The sequence below is a fragment of the Cygnus olor genome, chromosome 4 (assembly GCF_009769625.2).
Source record: "Cygnus olor isolate bCygOlo1 chromosome 4, bCygOlo1.pri.v2, whole genome shotgun sequence".
In the NCBI taxonomy this organism is placed as follows: domain Eukaryota; kingdom Metazoa; phylum Chordata; class Aves; order Anseriformes; family Anatidae; genus Cygnus; species Cygnus olor.
Genome location: NC_049172.1, coordinates 29438750 through 29458751, shown reverse-complemented (window position 1 = coordinate 29458751; position 20002 = coordinate 29438750). Strand labels below are relative to the sequence as shown.

General features: G+C 33.3%; 1 long non-coding RNA gene across 12 annotated transcripts in view; it reads right to left on the bottom strand.

Moving 5' to 3' along the window:
* The window catches only part of LOC121069595, a 67087-nt gene that overhangs the window by 25358 nt on the left and 21727 nt on the right, over window positions 1-20002 (bottom strand). For 6 of the 12 annotated variants that reach the window (XR_005819523.1, XR_005819519.1, XR_005819520.1 and 3 more), the window contains exons 6-8: window positions 9077-9243; window positions 6487-6618; window positions 339-480 (exon numbers count right to left, since the gene is read on the bottom strand). This is a non-coding gene — a long non-coding RNA (uncharacterized LOC121069595). Of the gene's footprint in view, window positions 1-338; window positions 3131-6486; window positions 6619-9076; window positions 9244-20002 lie in introns of all 12 variants that reach the window. The other 6 variants (XR_005819515.1, XR_005819517.1, XR_005819513.1 and 3 more) reach the window with 1 other exon arrangement.

Sequence of the window (20002 nt, the reverse complement as noted above, 5' to 3'; positions counted from 1 at the left end):
ATGTTCTTGCTTTCAATTCAATTCATTTTTTGTCCTTTAAAATACAGAAACAATAGCTAAACGCAGATGAGTTACAGATGCTAAATGAAGATAAGTTACAATAGCTAAATGCAGATAAGATAACAAAGATACCTTTTATTCTTGTATTGACTTTAAAAAAAAATTAAAAAAACCATCCACTACACCAGTGAAATGATTCAAACTCAGATCTGCCGAGTGTAAAATGCTTTGGTTTTCCTTTTTTTTTTTTAAAAAAAATTATTTTAATGTAAATCTCTGAGTGTTAAAATTAGAAAGAGAAAGTTTAAATAATTGCTTAACACACTAATGCTTCCTACCTTAGTTCACTGATCTGGTAGTCTCCAGGCCCACTTTGATTCCATTGGGATTTTGTGCTCAGAGACCACAATGAATTTCTGAATTTATGCTCTGTTGCCACACAAGTTGTCTATTTATTTTTATCAGTGACAAAGATTGCTTCTAGACAGGAAAAAAAAAGCCATAACCTTTGACAGTATTTGAGTACAACAGCTCATTACAGAAGAGTAGACAGGAACAGAGGTTTAGCTTCGGTGAATAAGAAGTTACCATAATCTCAAATTTTATAGAAAGTGTGTCAAGTGGTGAACAACTAGGGTTGGGAAGACCAAATGGGTGAAAGTTGGATATGTCGAGGGGCAGGAAGATGCAGAAATAAAGGTCTTCCCTATCATATTAAAAATGTCAGAGTTTTAAGAAAATAGGGGGTTGGTCCAAAGCCAACATCCATTCACTCTGGTGCTGCTTTGTAAATAGAACAGAAGTAATTTTAGTTGTTTTAACAAAGACAGAAAATTGCTGCCTCGTCTACTGAGCACTGCAAGAAGATCAAGATTATGCAATGATTCTGAAGTTCATATTTTCCAGAAATGCTCGGATTTCCCAATCAGTCCATGGCATTAGGCACTCCTTTTCTTGATATCACAATCCTGAGAGAAGCTAAACTTTTCTTTGATTTAAATACCTTCAGTGTTTTCAAGCAGAACAGGACCATTAGGAAGGACATTATAGCCTTGGTTCACAGACTATCATGAAAATTCTCCTTCAAAATTGATAACAAAAAAATCTTTTTAGCTCTTCCCTAAATTCCACTAATGCACAGATTCAACTATTCTACAGAGTTCCACCCAAAGAGTAGAGTTAACCTCACAGAAAATCCATAAACGTTTTTTTCAAAAATGATTTTTCAAAGAAACCCTCAGCCTGAAGCTTAGCCTAAGGATGTTATTCCTTTAGAACAGTTGTAAGAAAATATATTTTCTGAGGAATAAATACATATGGAACCAGATGCTATTATTTGTGTAAACTGTTAGTGCACCATGGAAAAAAAAATTTTAAAAAATATATATTTTTTTAAAGCAAGTGAGCCAGTCTTATAAAGAGTATAAATACTTCCCTAAATCAAGAACATACAATGAAGTCAGAGGAACCGAACAGTACTTGTAGTACTTGAAGTGAGGCAGGTGCTGAAGTTCTCATTGCTTGGCTTTTATTTTAAAATAAAAAAGTAAAAAAAAAAATAAAATAAAAAATCTCAAATACTGACAGTTGTAATGTAGTTCAAAACTTTCATTAAATGATTCAATAAATATTTGAATACCTATGGAACAGGGAGAAATAGGTCGTGAATAGTATAAATATTTATTATTCTTTTGCCTATCCTACTGTGCATGCTAATTAGGAAAATAAAGTTATTAATATACACTAAATGACTAAAATAAAGCACCTGATTCTAGCCTCTAAGAATTATTCTCAGGAAATCAAAATTCCAGTGGTGTGAGTGTAAACAAAAACAGGTGACTATACCATCAGGGAAATTTCACAAACCTTGAAAATATTCTGTGGTAATTTCCTAATATTTATTATTAATTTTATTTTAAAATATCTTACGCACCAAGAAATACACTGTGTTTCCTGTGAAACATGAATAAATTATTTTTCACAAGGCCCACTCCATTAGTCATTAATTCTACAATATCATAAGAATTGATCCATGATATAAAACTAACACAAATTGGTATTTAACGGAAAGAAGGTACTTAAAGACTTGTAATAGAACTAGCAATGAACTTCTTAAGTGAAATAGCCAGCAAATAAATCTCTTAGATTTTAATATCAAGCTGCATACCATGACAGTAATTGCATATATGGCATGGCAGAGATCCCATGTGTAGCCCTACAATTGTCTTGCTAAGAAGCTGTTAACAATTCAAAGAACTCAAAAAATGGCAACACCAAGTGAACATATGAAAGTAGTTTTTGAAACAGAGAAAAAGGAAGGCACATATACCTTGGTTAAAATAGAAATTACAAATGAATGGCTTAGGAAAATAACAACCTGCTACTGAAGGATGTAAATCTTTCACTAAATAAGTGAAAGGAAGATGTTAATTGGTCCAGGGAAGCAGGAACACTGACAAGTTTAGCCAATAAAAATAAAGGTCAAAACAAAAACAAAACAAACAAAACCAAAAAAAAAACAAACAAAAATGACATTGTAAATAATTTAATTGTGAAACAATATCTTAAGGTAAACAAAAGAAATTGTATAATTTTCTTCATTTAAATAATATGCTTAAATCAAAGCATTAGAATACATATTGAGCCCCCCACTTCAGCAGCTATTATTTTGCACTAATAAAATATCCCAAGCCTAGTGATAATATCAAAGACTACTAGACTGGAGCAATTAGCTAGAAAAAAAATAAAAAGAACAGCACATTATAAGAAAGTCTTACTTTCTTATACCTATTGCTATTATACCTATATAGCTATTACATCTGTCAGCATTTTTCAGGCAAGACTACATGCTTCCAATATTTCAGATAGAGTAAAAGCAAAAATTCCTGTATAAAAGTTATTTGTAATTATAAGAAGACAAGAGAAGCACTGAAAAGAGAGAAAATTCTTACAGTATTTGATGTTATTTTTGATTGCCTGAAGCATAGAGAGCTAAACACAATAAATACATGCTGATTACTTAACTTATTTTTCCTCTTTCTGCAAGTAAAACCTCTACTGACATAGCGTAATGCAACTTGTTCACTGAAAATCTGAAGAAATAAGTCAAAGTTGATTTTTCTCGCAAAATCTATAGGACAAAATATACACATGAAACTGGACTTAGCCTCTCAAGACATATAAGCATATAACAAAGAAAACTAACTTAGAGCAGCAGAAGCTGGTATATTTATCAGTGAGGTATATTACATGCTAAATAGAAAATTTCTCATGGATGTTCCTAATTAAGTTGTTATTGCTATCCATTACAGAAGTTGTTTACAACAGAAAATGATAGTAGAAAAGTATTTTTAGCTGCCTTAGAGGATACAGCAACTGAAAACAGCAGAACTCATGTTGTTGCACACCAAGATGTTCTTGTGTACCAGGTTGCACGGTGTCAACTGCCCTCACACTATTCTTCGAGAACCTTTGCTGTAGAAAAGGTTTTTTTACTCCAGCCAAAATGGCTTCTTAACTTTTATTTCTTTTTTCACTGATTTTCAACTACTTTCACAGCTAATATTTAAGTAATATCATTGCTGTAGTTAGACCACTATTGGTCAAAGCATCTTTTCAGTGTGGTAGGACTGCTGATTTCAGGCTTCCTACAGTCCTTTAATTCATTCTCATTCAAAATTTCCTTTTTTTTTTTTTTTTAAATGCAAGATGAATCTTCAGATAATTTTGCTTCTCTTAAATGACTAAATATTCTGTCAGTGTTGACTGTCCTTGCGAAGGTAGTTTCTTTGTACTAAATTTTGGAGTGATGAGTCCTGCATATGACCTTGTGTCACATGACAGTATGTACCTAGCAATGGTAATGAAGTGATAAGGAGAGAATAGAGGAATCTGGAGTAAACCTACACTGAAACTTGGACATTTTTACATTATTTGTTAGGTAAATTAGATTGCTCTTCTATGAAATTTCATTGAAACTAATTATGCCTGTGTAGATTGCCTTCCTTTACGTTCCATTCAATTGACTCCACCAGAATTGAATTTCTATTTTGTGAACAATTTCCATTTTGATTTAATATCTTCTTGAATAATTTAAAAATGAAGAGTTGAGGATGTACTTATAAAGATATGCATACAAGTGTAAGAAATTTTCCTTGAGAAAGATCAATGGCAAGAACTCTACTAAACTTACTTAAAAATCACTCATAATTGAGATCTGAGTCTTTCAAATAAGATTGTTCTTTTACAATTAAAGAAATGTCAACATTATGTTGATAACCCCTGCTGCACTGTAGCTCAGATTAAAGTAAGACATAGCAGGAGGTATTCAGTAAAGAAAATCTGCTATCAACTGCGAAACAGTTCATCTTTTCTTATACAAAACAACACAGACATCTTTGAAACTAGTGACAGGAGTTTCCCATGCAAAGAACCATATATTCACATATTGCATAGAGCAGAGAGCAAAGAAGACAATATATGACAATGAGAAAGAGTCATTTAGGATTACGTATTTTCACAGGCAACACTGATGTGCTGAAGTTGGAGAATGCTAATTTTCTGGACTTCTGAGGAGTATTAAACACTGAGATTTTTTAGAAATGTGGTTGGTTAAAAATAAAATGTATTGATGCAACAAGAGATGAAAGGTAGGAAAAATATTAAACACATCTTGCAAGATCAGATGACCATACACCTTTCTGGGTCAACATTTTTATGCCCAGGTGCATTTTTTATGCCTAATGCATTCTTAAATCTGAACACTAGTATCTAAATGCAATTGGAGTGCTTTCTGCTTGTTTCATAAAATGGCATGCAACAATATTCTTATCCAAGATTTCTTCCTAGAAAGACACCTCAAATTCACATGAAACTAGCTACCTCACATTATACCCATTTGGACAAACATGAACTTGGAGAGTAGATTTTCTGCAATGCGTTAGTAACAAATTAAATAAATATACTGGTAATACAAAGAGTAACTTAGTTTGAATTTTATTACTAGAGTTTTACTTCTGCTCCTTTGTATGTGACCTATATTTAGTTTTTTCTGAAAGCAGGCTCCTCCTTAAGCTCTTGCTTTAACCCCAGTCCTGGGGCTGATTAACCCCAAAGCCAACAACAAATAATATCTTTCCATAACAAAATGTTTTTTTTTTTTTTTTTAAGTTTATTATTTACAGTTTGCAAATCATTTGAAAGAGAAATGTTTACTAAAAACAGCACAAACCAATGTATTTGTTTTGCTGGCCAACCAAACCATAGGAATTTTATGAAAATTTAAAAACAGAAAATAAAAACATCAGTAATGAAATATATTTCCAATGTCTTAAAATTTTTGGTAGTAACATTTTTTTTTCTGAAAATTTGATATAAAATATTTTCAAGACTTATGCTTCCCTTTACATCTAAATCAATAATATTTTTTCTCTACCTTTATTGTTTCTATGATAACCTTAACAGACTGAAAAAAAACGTGCTCACTTTCAGGTGATACAAGTTATTAGTCCATTTTCTTCACAAAAGGGTTTTTTTCCTACACAAAGTAAAACCCCAAAGCTATCTCTAACCTCATTTAATCCTTTCAATACCTTGATAACCTGCCCTGCAGTATTTTGTCTTTATCACACTCATGAAAGAGAGTGCTTTCGTCTGCAACTTTTCATGGCAACAAAAGTGCACCTCAGACTTGTACTATAAGACATGACACTGCAATGTATGAAACATGAATTATTGAAAAAGTAAAGGAATCCTGAAACAGAATCTCTTTTCCAAAGGCAAAACTTCAGTGCAGGTTATCAGACTGGATAGCCTAAACATCAAACCCAGCCAAAATATGACCTGCAGTGAGATGAGTCAGACTATCTCAGGTTGCTTCCTGACAATCAGGATTTGTACGCTGTCCACCTTCAGTATGAATTTTTCATTGAGAGAGACAACAAAGCAGATAGCTGCACATCCATGTTTAATGCCTTCTAATAATTTCCTCTTTTCCTTTCCAACTCCAAACATGACCACAGATAATGCAGTAAGTGGGAAAAAAAATAAAACTGCCCTCCCTAACGTCCACACACAAAAAAGGCACCGCCTCCTCCCCACTCCCCAAAAGACTCCTGGGATAGCTCACAGACCCTGCAGTTTTGAAATGTTAAGATTACTAGTTAAACTTAGGGTCTTTAATTTACATATAACATATAGCCACATTCAGTGGAGTGAAGGATGCACGTGGCTCCTTCTCTCCGGAGCTGGCTGAGAGAGGAAAGAATGTGACCTTACTTCCAATTTAGTATCACACACAGACTTGCCTATCACACTATTATTTGTGAAAAACTAAATAAAGTATCCTGAAAAAAAAAGATTAAAAAAATAAAGAGATTAGTGCTGATTCATATGACAGAAATTAGAAGCATTAAGACATTTAATCTAAACATCAAAGCTGAGTAAGACAATCACACTTAAGTAAAATCTAAGATGGACTTTAAATACCTTTTCCCTCCAGTTTCTTCTTTTCATTTTCCTGAGATTTTTTTCATACATTCCTCCACTTTCACCAAAACACAAGGAAGTTGATAACTTTTCTTCACAGTTTTCATGAACAAAGTGAACAATCAGTGCTCCCTTATCAAAAACAAAAACAACAACAAACACACATGAAAACTCTCGAAAAATCCATAGTTACTATATCTTTTTTTCCTAACTGATAATCTTAAACACTTGCTGTAATTTTCTGAAGGCAAAGAATATTCTTTTTAGCACATATTGGAGCAAGGGGACATTTTTATTTGTTGTTACTGTTATAGTACTTTTATCTGCTTTTTTTTTTTGTGTAATGATTTTTGTATATCAGGATCAAACTCTGCAAGGGACTTGGGAGGTTCACCCTAGATATGCTGAGTGGCTGTCTATACTTGACATGAATAGAAGAATTAGCAGCTATTGAGAATGGCTTCCAGCTCTCAAATGATGGAAATATGGGAGGTTATAGGTCATGTCTTAAAAATTATGCCTATGTTGTCCTTATGAAGTAAGAACTGTAAGGTGGGAGGCAGATAAGGAAAAAAACAACAACACACAAACATCTCAATTCAAAAAGTACTTACACATGCATGCTTTACATTAATCCCACTGTTTTACTGGCCTTTAATGGAACTCAAACCACATGGCTGCAGAAACAAACTGGATTCAGAATAACTTTGTTATTCTTATTCTCTGTAGGATTGTATTTTCTTAGTTTATAATTAAAAGTTTATGCTTTCTGAAATTAGTATTTCTGACATGTTTGAGCTTTGTTTACATTTCTGGTTTGCAGGGTCATTTTTAGTTCTTTTTTTGCTGGAGTGCTTTTAATCCGCAGGCAAAATGTTTCTATGAGTCATTTAGCCTTTGCAAATGATTTTCTGGTCCTAATGAGTAAGTAGTTTCACTGAGATGTGAGATGAGTTTTCCCACATTAAACTCGATATGGATGCGTTCCTATAGACTGTGTGTTTCTGCCACTATGCTTCTGCCATTACCCTACACAGTTTTGGATTTCTATTTTTCAGTATGCTTGTTCTTTGCTAATTTTAAGCTATGCCTGATATGAGCTCACTCCAGGAAGACAATCACCAGAAGTAAATGCTACCTTGCTTCTGCAAGCATCCACACCTTTTACAGCCTAAGGGAGGCATATTTTACACTAATCTGCTACTCTTGTTCCATGTTCCCTGTCTCCTTTGCCTCCATTATAAACCATTCTACATCAATCCAAGTAATTGAAAACTATATGGGAATTGAATTTGTAAATCAGAAACAAAAAGGGTAACGCTTTTTATGAAGGTTGCAGTCATATCAAAACTTTTTGTCCTCTTCTCTTGCTCACTTTCTAAACCTCAGTTGCTGAGACTAGCAAATCATTCACCGAAAGCCAAATCATACATGTAAGAAGAAAAATGCAATATAATTTTAAACCTCCTAGATATATCTGGAGAAGAGATGTATATATCATTAAACATTTTGTCAGGTCAAAACTCACAATAGTCTTCATATCAATTGTTAGTAGTGATTAGAGATTTTCATGCTGAATGTTACACACCACACTTAGGTCAATCCAGTCAGTAACAGCTTGCTCACAGAAGGTGACAAGAAGGACAGAGAAGTTTATTGCTAATGCACAGAACTACCAGTAGGGAAACCAGAACTCTTTTCATAAGCTTTTTATATGACATTAAGTAACAGATGTACGTCACCATCTATGAAACTAGAATAATTACTGTTTCCTTTTCATGCGTTTTAAGGAAGGTTTGTCCTCAAACTAAAAAAAAATAATAAATACAAAACAAAACACAAAGGAAATTGCAGAAAATATTTTTCAGACAGTTACTAATAACCAAACATATGATAAAGAGAGAGAGAGATTATATTTTCTCTGGTTTTCATTTGCAGTGTATTTTACTTTTTTTAAATGTACAAATGTACTTCTTGGATTTTTTTTCCTTTTTTTTCCTTTGCTATGATCTTTCAAATCTTACATGTTCATTGATAATAAGAAAAGTATTGAAGCAATCCTCTGTTTCTTAAGAATTAAGACAATCCTACCTTCTTAAAGCCTGTTCATGATCTACAATTCTATTGTTATGCCTCAATTCTTAGGTCACATTTGTGAAACATAATTCATTGATCTTTTTCTTTACATTTTATTTTAGCCGTATCTGGTTATAATGCTAGCAAGAATTCTGTTTCCAGACTTCTCTACTTGCAATAGTGCTTTGCAGATCTTCTAGTATTGGTCCTCTCCAGGAAGAAGAGTTAAATTAGTTCTAATGATGATTATAAAATGACCACATGGCATGAAATTTACCAAATATAATTGTGGGTGGTGACATTTCAAGGCTTGAAAGTTAAACTTTTTTTCTTCCCTTTCTAAAAGTAAACAAAGTAAAAACTTTGTTCAACAGATATATAAGGCTTTTGTGATCCACAAAACTATTTAGAGAAGTTATTTTAGTTAAAAAAGAAAAAAAAATCCTAACAAAAACAATAGACTATCTTCATTTTAGTTTGACATTGTCACATCTAACTGTAGCATGAAACTCACCTGAAACAGTCAAAGGGGACTGCTCTAGTTCTTGATTGTTGCTGCTACAATCTGGTCTAGGATATGACGTCAACATCCAGGACCCCACAGCTTTGAGCTAACTGCAGCAATGGTAACAGCTGTATTTTTTCCATCTTCAAAGCCAGCTATGTGGAATACAAGACTACCTAAGCATGGAAAAACATAACCATCATGTAAGATTTTGTAGGACAGGGAGGAGGGTTTCACTTAGTTTCATTATTTGTCAAGAGAGACCTTACATGCATTAATTCTGTCCCCTTTTGTCATGACAGACAGGTTACATAAATATGAGACAGTATGAACAATTGGCTTTCCTGGTGTGACAGGCTACACATTACACATCCATAATTACCTTGGACTTGTAAAAGGGAGAGACAACTGTGGACTACTGATAGTATACCATTAACGATGAAGCTCACATGAATGAATGGACAGGTTAAGCTGTATGTGCTTGCCAAATTTCTACTCCTTTAGACAATTAATACAAGATGCTTAGGAAACAGATGGTCAGGCATCTAAAAGTCAAATCAGAATCTCTCTTATGGTCCATAGGGAACAGTTACTGGCAACAGAATTGAAGGAGATTAACATGTTGTTGACAGCCTATTCAATCTTCTCTATCATTTGTTTAAAAGAAGTAATTATTCTCTGCAAGACACCTGACTTACCTTTCTATCCTTCTAGTGAAATTCTGCCTGAGAGAAGACCTACAAGTGTTTTCTGTCACATTGAGTTTAGACATCTCTGAAGCACAAGAAGCCACAATACTGGTGTTCTCAGTATCTAAAGAGGCATTTGGGGAAATGCTAGTCCTTGCCAGCATGCCTGTCAGGAGTTAGGAATGTTGTGTTCTTTTATTCAGCTTAACTTCACTTTTTAACCTGGAGAATGCTATTGTATTCCCTTTTATTATAGACTAGATAAGCAAACTTAATGGGAAGTTAGCCCAGTGATGGGTTTAGTCACTTTGAAATTTTACCCGTCTTTGCAAATCATATACTTTGTTGCTTTTCACATGAAGCCTTTCAGTTTGTTTTCTGTCAGTAGGGCACACTATACTGCTCTGTAGTGTAGATATAACACTATCTGACTGCTTAAACAGAACCTTTATCATTTGTCATATGGTGCTTTTTTGTGCCTCATAAAAAGGCACCATTTTCTTCTAGTCTCTTCCATGGTGTCACAAAAATAGCCTTATGGATAGTATATCAGCAACTCCAGGAGATGCTGCTGGGCTCCTGAAAAACTTGGACAGGTGGAAACATTCTGATATTTCTTTTTCTTGTTGCATTTCACAAGACCATTCCCTTGTTCTGGAGTAAGTATTTGAGAATACTGTCCTGATTTTTCTGCCCTATAAATTGATAGGGATTAACCCTGACATGCACTCAGGTCTTTTGCTGAATAGGGGTTCAACAAAAAAAGTCCCTTTATACACCCAAGCCCTTGGCAAATTTAAGATGGACTAAAAATCTCAGACCACAACAGTTTGTGCCCTCACTGTGCATAGATTTGTTATAGCATTTTGAGAAAGCACAATCAGATACTGTACTGAGATTCATATAGACAGAATTCCCAAGGGATATTTTGCCTTCCTTAAACTATACTTAGAAACAATATTCTAGGCCACAACATCTAAAAAAAATGGTAAAAAAAAAAGGAAGTTGAATCTTTAGAATAAGATTTATTCTGCTGCCCTTTGATGAAGGACAAATTTGTGTATGCTATCAAACAGTAGATAATTATAAAACTATATCAAAATACTTCATACAGACACTGAAACTACTTTCCTTTGATTTTAGGTATTCAGAAAAGCTACATTTTTGTTGTTGTTTATAAGAAAGAGATAGCAAAGTATACTAAAAGTAGAATTAAATTTATTCCTGTTTTTTTTTTTATTATTTTTTTTTATTTTTTTAAACCTGGAAAACTTCAGAGTTTAGAAACCAGGCAGGATTTTTTTCTATGTGAAGATTGGTCTACATAATTCCCATGAACAGATAACTTTTAAATAATATTAGACCACAGAGAAAATGGCTCAACTACAAACATCTAATGAGTATTATCAATGAGAAAGTATAGCATTTGATCAATGTCTCTGCTCTATACGAACTCTATTTTGCATTGGTAATTAACACATACAGATCAACTTACATTAATGTAATATATTCCAATCAGGCAACCAGCTGAAGAAAGTGAATCTCAGCTGTTCATATGGTCCAATTTGTGTTTTTGTTTGTGTTTTTGTTGTTGTTTTTCTAAAATACTGATATTTATAATTGTTGATTATCATTATAAAATGATGTCTGTAATACTTTGGTGCAATAAAGGTAGTTTTGAAATGGGTTCATTCTTCCTTTGATGTTCATAGACATTGATGCTCATAAGACAGGACTCCGGTCATTTTATGATTTTTTTCATTTAACTATTGGCAACTTTTTGAGAACATTGCACAAGAAAGCATTTACGAACAATACTAAGATAATCTTGCATTGCTGAAAAGATGAAATAGAAATTCACAAAACCCACACAGCACTAGATACCTGGAGAGCAATTTGTTAATATTTGGGTGGGTTGTAAGAAAGTCTACTATCTCAGTTTGATATCTCTAATCCTCTAGACAAAGGAGTCCTAAGTGTAAACAAAAGTTTCTAACAGTTTGGGCTTTTTTTCCTTCTTCTTTTCTACAGATGGAAGAAATGACTATTCTTTCCCCTAAGCTCAGTTGTCAGCTCTGATGGTTTGATGTCAATTTACACTATGTAAAACAAGGGAATGAATCTGCACTTTATTTCTATGTACAAGAAGGTAATCTCCTCCTTGAAATCATGAATTATTTCTTTATTATGAATAACAAAAAGAAAGATTTTTCTCGCTTTGTTCTATGATATGATATGAATGTATGTTTACACCAAACTTATGAAATGGACTGCTGTATACCTATTGATGCACTGGAGATCAAAGATGGCACCCACAAAACTGACAGAAATCCCATGTATTATTCTTGGCTTTTCTTTTGTGAATTGTGAATATTCTGACAAATTCTACCACTGATCATACATTAACAGACAGCAATTTTTACTATTAATATAATCAATCTCAAAGACATAATTAGCCTTATATGGCCTTTTAAGGAAGTTTAAAGATGACAAATTTTGTAGGAGATATCATTTAAATTTGTGCTCAAGCTCAGTATTGTCTCAGACTTTCAAATTGCCCTCTTCCACTTATTTGTCGTAAATAGAGTATTCTTATCCCCAAATGCAAAAATTTCCCCTCATCTTTCATGAAATTCTACATGTACCTAGCATAATACAATAGTGTGTGAAAAGACTTGGTTCATTGAAGAACATAAATTATAATTAACTTTACAGTCTGATATAGCTTGTCTTTCTACTTTAGTTTCCAATTTTGTACACTGTAGTTGTCTGTTTGACTTCAGCCTACTTTTGATCTAAGAATCTCAAAAAAAAGTCAATTACAGATGACTCACAAAGTGCTTTCAAGGTAATTAACTAAGAATCCTTATTAAGACCTATATGCAGATTATAATGATTGACACTAAGCAAAATCTTAAATTAATGTGTGAACCTCGACAGACTTCCTCACAGGTATAACCATATTTACATGCAGATCCTCAAATGACTTCAAAGTTGTTCATAAGTAAGCCTTTACAAATCTTACCCCTGCTTGCCAAAATATACTTCCTAATCTCCTAATTCCTTTATTTATGAGTAAAACACTTGGAATCATTTGACATTAAATAGGGAATATGTGATGGCAATAATTATCATCATTTTGAAAATGTTGAACATGAAGTAGGAAGACCTAAAATTTCATAATTCAAATCACATTGACTGATCCTGAAAGAACACACTTTTTTTTTTTTCCCTGATCAGTGTATTTCAGTACAGATCCCTATCTTGGTTTTCCCTGTTTTCGTATACAGACTTGCATAAAAATTTCTGAGCTTATACCAACACAGAAATAACAAAAAAGATTTTTTTTTTTAATGTTTAAGGAAGATAAAGGCTCTTCAAAGAACACAGTCCCAAAGACGCTTCTTTAATTAGTCACCAATTCTACTAAATCCTTTCCAAAACAATTAAACTCTGTTATAAAACCAGGCAAGATTTTTCTTTCATTCCTCATATTCTGATAACAAACTGCATTTTCTTTTTCAGGCTAACTTAAATAGTAGGACGTTTGTATCCCTCTGTTCTGGTATCTATATTTTCTTAGCTGTTTTTCCCCTCACTACTCTTAACTATCATCTCCTTCTTCCACTATGATATATTTATAGACCATCCAGCTTTTGTTTAACAATACTGTTAGCCAAGCTTTTACAGATTCCTGTTAGTAAATACATTACTCATTTCCATGTTGATCTTGAAGGTAAAGATATCTCTTCCTTACAGTTAGACCAAATTTAGACTACTCACTTTTTAAAATGGATGATCCAGTATTTCACAGAACAATGCTAACTGACCAATCCTTCCAAAGGCTGCATAATCCCCGCTTCATTTTTTTTTTTTTTACAAGTGATTTACATCTGTGACTTCAAGTAACCTGTGACTAACTTAGAGAACTGAAACATTTTTTTCATTTCTACTTGTAGCCTCTCCATTGTGTAACACAAACTGTTGCTAAATGTACATTTTGAACTCTGAACTACTGAATTTTATTCTGTTTCTATTACCTTAATGCTTAAGAAATCTGTCTTATTGTATCTCAGTCCTCCTCTGTACTATCAGCTTTATCGCATCAGCAAATTTCCACTGCCCAAGCATTACAATGCATCAATGAAAAATATTAAACAGGATTTGTGCTAATACTTATGCTTGAATTTCACTACCATCCTCCTAAAAATCCAACAATTGTCTAGCCAACATAACATCCTTAACCATCTTGTGTTGCTGTCTTTCTCCTTATGGTATTATATCAAATGCTTTGCTGAAATTAGATTAAAGCTATTGAATTTCCCTGTCTAGACAATCAATCAGTTGTTTTATCAAAGGCATGTACAAGGTTAGTCTGACACGATCTACTTTTGATAAACTGATGCAGTATTTTCAACAGTTATTCATTTACAACCTTGTCCCAAATACTTACTTCAGGTATTTATTCATAAGTGTTGAATACTATCGAGAATAGGCTAATCAGCCTGCAGTTGCTTTTTTATAAGCTAGGTACTATATTTTCCTGTGATATGATGCTATGCCAACTCAGCAGTTTCATTACAAACTCCTGCTACTAACTGTTGATTTCACAAACCAGCTGTTTTGAATTTCTGAGACTAAGAACATCCAGTCTCTACACTATTCAAACACACTTTTTTTGTCACCTTTCCCTAAAACATATTTGAATCAAACTGATTCTTTTATCCATCAAATACTGAATGAGGATTCATTATTTGCTCTAGCAGTAATATGCAGTGAGTGCCCCCGTCCTCCATTTTAATTTATTTCTCCTTTTGCTGACCAGAGAATCTACTTCATCAGCTGGAGACATAACTTTTAAACACTCTTCCTTAGTCTGTTCCTCAGTATTTAAATGCGATTCCACTGCTGACAGCTGAAGGAATAAGAAGGCAAATTAATCAGCCTAACATATACCTCCAGTACACTGGCAAAATAAATAAATAAAAATCTAAAAATAGATATTTTTTGCAGCCCATAGAATTCAGACTATAATTTCACTTCCTCCCCTCCCCTCCCCCCCTCCTTTTTTTTAATTGTGGTTGTTTTGAAGAACCTTGGTAAAAATGCAATTTGGCAGCCTTATTTTTTCTAAAAAACTGTCATTCCTACAAACAAGGCTTTCATGCTTTTTCGTTTTGTTATATAGTGATGGTGTTCCATAACTTCTTTAATATAAGGATGGAGTTGAAATGAGTATATTCTACTTTTTAGAACTCAAATGTATCCACTGAGTACACTGAGTAGTTTATTTGTTAGGGCTCCATTTGTTAGGGCTCCATAGTAAAGTGCAACCATGCTGTTCTTTTTTTTTTTTTTTTTTTTGCATGATATTGTAATGATAGCTTCTATTTTTATTACAGGGTGAGCCGTGTTTTGACAATCTGAGGAACTAATACAAATGCTTTGATTCAATAATCTTCAAAAAATGCTGTTGTTATTGCTTTTAAGATCCAATAAAACAACAAAAACATTCTTTTGGCAGAATGACCCTATGGTCTTCAATATTTGCAATTCCATTTTCACATTAAAAATTTGAGGATGCCAGCCTAGGCAATTTAACCTGGTTGCTTTATAACTACAACTTCCATTTTGAATTCTAAGTTCACGAACATGAAAGGAAGCACAGTTCCTGTTCACATAATGTCCTAAACATACCTGAGCTTCAGTATCGTCGAAGCTAATATGTGCAATCTTGCTTCAAGAGACTTCATATCAATAAATATGTCACAAATGCTGCCTTGTTAATGTTGAATTACCTTAATTGAGTTGGCATTTGATTCTGTTAATCAACATTCATCTTATCTTAGTTGAAATAGTTTAACCTGAGTTCAATTAAATTCATTTTCAGGCTCATTCTTAGAAAATTGCATCCACAATTATACTTTGCACAGGAATATCTATATTGTCAAGAATGAGAACTGTGATATTTCAATTTCTGTATATGCCCCCAAATAAAAGTTACATCTGATTTCCCTAACTGTTCTCTTACAATTAAGATTTTGGACCCAAGCATTTAACCTACTACACCATTTTTCTCTATTGATTGTATTTTCCTAGCAGGGATTAATAAGGAATACATGCTCATTCTCTCTTCTCTTAAAAAAAAGGAGAAAGAGCAAGTGAAGCCATCAGGCAGAAAGTTCAAAGCAATCTAAGGGAAGGTAGATACCTAACTTAACTATGGAGTGATTTTTGCTACAGGATGTTCTGGATACTGAAATTTACATGGCCTGAAAAAGTAACAGGACAAATACCTGGAGAAAAGATAGATCAGTGATTATTAAACATATAAATACCACTTCTTGCTGAGAAATACCCTGAACTTTGGAAGCTAGGTTAGAATTCCTGGGAAGTATCACTTCACATTTAGCCTGTTTTTGTTCCCTGTTCTAGACATACATAACCGGCTGTTGTTTGCTGCCGAAGAGAGGTCACTTGGCTTAAGATGTATTTGATCTATACTTACATATCATTATACATATCTGTATGTTCTAACTGTTCAGATATTCAGAATTATAATCCTGTTCAATGACATACAAAGACATTCACCACTTGCACAATGTTTAAACCAGCACAACCCAGTAATATCAGGGAAGTCCTCTCCTGACTACATTATTGTAAATGATGAAGGAACTGCAGGAACAGTAAGTGATGAAGGAACAGCACCTTCAGGAACAGGTGCTGTCTGCAATAGACATGAACGAAAAAGTGCAAAGACATGATCCTTTCTGTGGTCCACTCTTTTCTCTGGCTGGCCTCTGTTGTTCATGTCTATTAGTAATCACCATCTGTGTCAGTATAAGTTACTTTAAGGAGCAAAATAACTCAGTATTTTTTCCAGTAAGAAAATTGCTATGAGCCCTTACTGTGGTAATGCCATTGAATGCAGACATGTCCTACATAAATACAGAACATGTCAATAAATTTTGCAGTCACATCTCTTGATACATTTCATCTGTTGTAGCTTTTTTTCTGTTTTCAATTTTTTAAAGAAATTGATCCAAAAGTATATACTGCAGCTGTCAAACTACTTCTGTTGAGATTTAAAACCTATAAAAAATATTTTAATTACAGTATGTTCCGATATATGAGGAAATACATTAAACTATGACTCTGGTGTCTATGTTCAATGGTTTCATACAATTTTTGATTCACGAGACACAGATATACTTGGTTTAATTCTCTATATTTTGCTGGGTAAGAATTTGACATTCTTTAATGGGAAATACAATATTAGAATATGTTATATTAGCTTCAGATGTTTGCTATGGGGTAATATTTATTGATAGCTACATATTCACTATGTTGCATATACATTCACTATGTTATTCATGTATTTTTAAATCTCTTGCTTGCTTTAGAGATGGGAAGTTATTTCTTATTCAGCTCATTGCTTGCTGTCAAAGAAGCAGCACAGACTGTTCCTAGGGTTTTCTTTCTTTATTTTTTATTACTCATTTCCAACAGAAGTCACTTATGTTTTTCCATAGGTATGAGAGCAAGGCCAAAACTGTAAACTCTATATTCAAATACTAACCTCAGGATGTAAGAAAAGCTTAGCTCACATTAATTGTTAAGAAATATGTGCTTTCACTGTTTTCTTTGTTTATTCTCTTTTGTAGCATGTCTTGGAGAGATTAAAATAATCTTAAACAGTACAATACCAAGACAATAGAACTGACATTCTGTGAATATACAAAAGTGAAAGTTGCAGAAGATGCCTTTCTTGGAATAATAAAGTCTGGCAGTTTTTATTTTTATTCTAGCAAACTCATTTCTCAGGTCAATTTCCAAGTTGAGTGAAACAGTGGTTAAAAGAAACTCTTAGTTTCACTAGCTGCTCCATTCAAGAATATTTCCTGTTAACATGCGAAAGACTTATAAGATCTTTAAAAGCAGTTCAGTAACTAAATTTGACTGAAATCAGTCTGTTAATTGTCTGAGTTCCTTTGATAGTCTGTTTTGGGGCTGGGATGGGTTATTCACAAAGGATAATTTTAACTCCGCTTCCTGAGGCTTTTTCTACTAGTAACAGAATGAGAGATGTTCTTTTAAAAGACAAATTGGAGCAAAAAATCACCCTCTGGTAAAGGCTTTCCACTTCCCTAAGTACAGATGAAGCGTGGCAGATGTGAAGACCACAGAAATAAGAGGGTTTTGAAAATCTGAATGTTTGTTAACTTGGGCAATATTTTTTCTATATAGTTTAAGCAAGGTAACGTTCTATAGTAGGAAGAATAGATACTCGCTAAATAATATTCATGTATTGAACAAAAGATGTTAAGACCTATCACTTAGAATTTAATCTCTCTTTTTCAGAGTAAGTCTCATATCTTCTCCTGAAGGAAAATAAGAAGATACTTCAATAATTCAAGACCTCAGTTATTCAGGGAGGCTAGATCTATTTAACTACTAAAGCACTGGTGACAAGGATGGCTGTGTCTGTTTTCTCATATCCTGCTTTTCTGTCCTTCCTTGACAAGCCCATGCATGACTTCTTTCAAAATGATACTGTGAATATGAAAACTATTGTTCTTCTGATCACAAATTAATTCCTACCATCAGGAAAGAAGTTTAGCTGGTACAACAGCTAATAAAAATATATCAATTTATCTACTTGAATATTCTGTATTGCTACTGCAGGTATAGCCTGAAGTTGCTGTTCCAAATCTGAAAATAAAGCATAGATGAAAATACTTAGCTGAAATATACAGGAGCTCATCTCAGTGAATCTACCACAATGCTACTAAATGAACCTGATGTTTGCTGATATAAATAATTTTGGCTTAACATAATGAATTTTTGACAGCAATAATATATGTATATGTACATATCATTTTTAATCTGTCCCAGGACAGAACCTTCAAACTTCCTATAACAGGAAATTCAAAGAAAAACAACCACCACTATTCTGAAATAGAGATGTGATATTTCTGGGGCCTAGGATTTGAGTCAGTATTATGACCCAAATATATGGACTAGAAAATATTTCAAACCATGGCCTCTGATGAAATATTTTTGGTTTGTCAAACTATATTCTGCAACAAAATCTTTTTTGGGAACTTGTTTCATGTTCTTGTTGTACATCTACAACATTATTTCAGTTTAGAAAACTATAAATCATAAGCTTTTATCACTTAGAGAAAAAAAGATTTTATAGGGCTATATTATTTGCCAACCACACAGGCACAGAAAAAAAAAGGCACTAGCAATACAGACCTTTGAATATTCAGTTCTGTCTACATCTATCTTCATACCTATTATACCTTTTCTAAAGAAGGAAACCTATAATAGTCACACATGCACACATGAAACCTGTTTGCTCTGCACAGCTTTGGACCTCTTTTCTGGAAATACGTGGTTTTAGTATTTTAAATGTCAAAATGAATACTTTTCATCCACAATGGTACAAGAACACCTACTTCTAAACAAAGTGACTTGCTATGGTAAGTTACAATAAACTGAAAACTACAGAAAATATATCTACCATATACATTAGCAAACAAAACCAACCAACCACAAAATCTTAAGACATATTACTTGATTTACCTTACAAATGTTCAAAAGTTAGTAGGGACTAATGTTTGTATCTTGGGATCTGTAAATGGTTGAAATGGTAGATTGAACTGCATCTCCATGATAGATGTTTCTAGGTGATGATACTAAACAAAACAAAACAAACAGACCAAAAAAAAAAAAGCTACCTACCTGATAGGTCTTTGTTAGATGTTCTAATATACCTAATACTGCTGTATCTATACATTGCAGTTTTCAGGTCTTTCTAATTCTGCTTTGGTAAATATCAGTGCATTTTTGAAGTAACATAAGGAGAATACTTTCAAACCCATTACTGCAACTGGTTAGTTCAGAAAACCATCAGCTGTGGCATTAACTATTCAGACTTCTCCCTCAACAGTGATCACATTCTTGTAAACAACTTTCAATTATGTGGAAAATCTGAGAAAACTAGTGACTGGGAATGGAATTTCCTTTTCACATAGGGAAACAAAAATTTCTCTCAAGTCGATAGCTCTAACAGATATATTTTATGTGCTAAATATGAGGATGTTAACAAAGAAATTGAATGCTCAAATCAAATAACGACTATACTGTGACCTATAAGAGAAATACAGGATATTGGTGTTGATTTTTTTACTTTTATGCAATTAGATGACAGCATGTTACAATGAAAATAATTTTCACA